We start from the raw sequence: 3,795 nt of genomic DNA, 5'->3' as shown, positions 1-3,795 counted from the left end.
TTTTAAAGATTTTACGAAGCTGGGGAAGGTAGTTAATATTAAGGATGCCAGAAGCAGGACTGAAGGTAATCTCAACAGTCCAGAAGAATGAGTCTAAACCAGAGCTGACAACGAAGAGGGATAAATGGAAACTTCTGCATTTAGATGTGATAAGAGCAAGTTCATAGGAGGAGGATGGCAAAGACTTGGTTGAACAATTTGTTTGAAAGAGATCTAGGCTCTCATACTTTTCTGGGGTGGTAATTTGGAAAATAGCTATGACCCACTGAAGGTGAATGTTCACATTCTCTGTGGCCCAGCAAGTCCATTCCTAGGTGTACACACAAGACCAACCATTGCACAAGTACACAGGAGGCCTACATATGATGTACACAGCAGTGCCGTCCACCAAAGCCCAACCTGGAGACAAGGTGCATGCACCCCCTACAATGAAACAAGGTACATGCCCTCCACCCCTCCAAAAAAAACACCACCACACTGATGACCAGATGATTCTTAGTAATATAACATGAAGAGAAAAAAAGTAAGCCCTGAAAGTTTACATACAGCCTGACAGAACAGGTACCATCATGCAGGTACTTACTGCTTTATTGAAAAGTGACCAACCACTTCGTAAAAGTGGGCCATGCATGAAACAAGGAAGAGTGTGTCATAACACTGATCTAACTCTGGCCTCTGAGATTCAGTGAAAAGAAAACCAACCGACAGCTCAGATGTAGGTACCTTAGTACCTAGATCAGTTTGAGTACGAGTCAACAGTGTGACATGGCTACTAAGACAACGATTAGTTTTACGAGGGACCACGGTAATGCAACTACAGCATCTGGGACTCAGTGCATATTCTGTCCTGGCTGGCTGCATGTGGAGAACTGGATTGCATTTCTGAGCACCATATTTTACTGGCTAGTGCACTGCTGGAGGAATGTTCTCTCACACAACTGATAGGTAAGATCTAGGGAAGAAAAAATTAAAATATTTGGATTCTCAATGAAACAGGTATTTGGATTGCAATCGGCACTTGAATTTTCTAATTTGAGCAAATAAAAACTTCTCTTGCTATATTTCTTTGTCATATTGTTTTTCCTTTCTGTGGTAAAATTCCACTTCAGGGAATGGTATTTTCTTACATAATATCCAGTAAGGCAAACACCAATCAAGGAGACACAGAGTACATTAAGTGCCATGAAGGAAATGCGCAGGGGCAGTTAGTTCCCTCACTGGAGAAGACTCACCTACTCTGAGACTTTAAAGACAAGAAGGAGGCAGGCAAATGAAAATAACCAGTGGAGAGCACAGAGGCAAGGTGGGAAGGAAATCGGCACTCTGGGGACGGTAGGAAGGTGAGTTGGGGGAGTAGTCATGGGGGGCCTCTCAGGGAGCTGGGGTTTATTCACCTGGCAGCGGGAGCCAGTGAAGGATTCTAAGTGGGGAGTTGGTGTGATCTGGCTGACACTTCAAAAACATAATTCGAAGGTTTGAGTAGAGAATGGACTGAAGGGGAGACAGAGTAGACGTCAGAAGACTAGTTGGGAGATTATCACCGGGGTCCTGGCTAGCTCTGATGGTGCCTTGCTCCATGGCCACGAAGTGGGGGTAAAGAGAAGGGATGGACTCAAGATATAATTTATAAGCAGAATTTGCAAGACTTGTGATGGGTTGGAGGTAGGGAAGACAGAGGGAGGAATCTGTGTTGACTACTCGCTTCTGTACGAGCAGGTGGGTGACTGCAGTGCCATTTGTTATGGAGAGGACCTGGGACAGCAACATGCAGTGGGATCGCTAAAAGTTCAACTTTAGCTACATAATGGGTTCTTGGTACTGGGATGTAGTTAGGATTGTTTCCCTGTTGTCCAGTGCAAGTGAAGACACCCAAGCCTCTTAATCAAGATGGGGACATTTGGAGGATTCCTAATAACAAAAAGTGCCTGGAGCTTACGGGGAGCAATGATCATGAGAGGAGACTACAAAAAAGAAACATTATCAAAGGGTCTATTACATAACAGGCTGTCCATAAATTCTCATGAAATTAATAAATGAATGAACTAATGTTTTTATTATGATTTCTGGGATTTGGGATGATATTTTAGGCACAGGATCAAATTCAGTCGATCTCTTTGTAATTTTTTTCTGATAATACATTTCCTTATCTGCTTCCACCAACCTCCTCTCCATACGCAGTCTTCAAGAGCCTTCTCTTGTCCTCAGTAAAGCATTTTACCATTGAGTGAAGCTGAGAGGATGCACACATTTTGAACTTCACTCTGTACTTCCAAATATTCGTATTTGATCCCTCCAGAAAACCATGCGTAGAAACACTTACTACCTCATTTTGCAGATAGGGAAACCAAGGTGCAAAGCATAGTTCCAGAATATGTTCTTAACCATTATAATGCTACCTTTACTCATGGATATTTAATTTGTTTGGAAGTGTCAATAAAAAGTGTGCACTGATGTTCCTTTACAGATGGACTCAGCAAAACATCAGGCTAGTTGGGTACTGCTGCTGATCAAGGAAACCAAATAAACTTTCTACTAAATATTTTACTGAACTATCCAATGACCCTGTTACTTTATAGAGCCCATCTATTTAAAAGCAAGAGAATATGCTTTCTTTTTAATCAATAATTCTAATTTTTACTCAGTACTAATCTGTGCCTAATTTACATCATTAGGGATTACATAATTTATAATAATGTTTTCTTTATATTGTGTATAATTATACAAGTGGTGTATATACCTGTGTATAGCAGGTGCACTCAGCTTATAAGGGGTTTTAAGTAGTTGTGATTTTCATGTTATGTGAATGAAACAATTCTATTATATTTCAAACAAAGTCCATTATATTTCTTGAGTGAACTTTTTTATATTGAGTTTACAGACTGAAATTTTGCTTCTTTTCTTATTTAGTGGAAAATGAATTACTGTAAATTTGACTAGTTTGGTTACTAAAGGAGGGAAGAGAGTTAATATTCAGAAAGGAATGACGTGTCACAATGTTTATAACACACTATTTTGTACGTGGTAGGAGCTAGCAGGATCTGCTCAGTGTAAGAATATGTGCATGGGTCAATCATCATGACCACACAGCACAGAATGACAACCATTTTTTCTTGTACACATGACCTAATTTCATTATCAAAGACTAATAGTGGTCTTAAAAAAGTTAGTGTGGCAATTTAACTATGTCAAGGATGAAGAACTAAAGATCAATTTTTCTAAAATTAATGTAAACGTTTTTTGATATAGACTTTCCACGATGACATGGTTTGCAGGTTATAATACCCTAAAACATCACCTAATTCAACTAATTGTGTGAATGATCCGTACCTAGTTTAATGTAACATAGGACCCAAGGTTAACGTTGTATGCACTTTATATTTTATTGTAGTTTTTTTTTTTAAATGGCTGAGGGAGTGTTGAGTTACACTTGCTTTAGAGATCATCCAGAGAACAATTACTGTGGCCACACTTGAGGAGACCATGGGACGAAGCATTGTTCGAGCAGATTCCAAATCACTTCAGGTCCTCCTTGACCCTCAGTGGACCACTGACCTGAACTCAGGTGGCTTTTTCTTCATGTAAGGTCACTGCAGGTTTGTAAGCTTCACAGAGCATCAGCCCTTGCCTTCTTAGACTGTAAAACCCTGTACTTTTCCAGTTTCCTGGCCACCAAGAATAACTGCACCTGCTCTTGTCCGTGTGTCAACCCACGAGGCTGCCAGTCCACACCCTTGGACGGCTCCGCTGAGGTTGCTGGATTTATAAAGGACCCTTGGAGGGGTGTGTGTTCAGTCC

Source organism: Galeopterus variegatus, unplaced genomic scaffold, assembly GCF_000696425.1.
Source record: "Galeopterus variegatus unplaced genomic scaffold, G_variegatus-3.0.2 Scaffold3816, whole genome shotgun sequence".
Taxonomy (NCBI): Eukaryota; Metazoa; Chordata; class Mammalia; order Dermoptera; family Cynocephalidae; genus Galeopterus; species Galeopterus variegatus.
Note: the sequence above shows the minus strand (reverse complement) of the source record.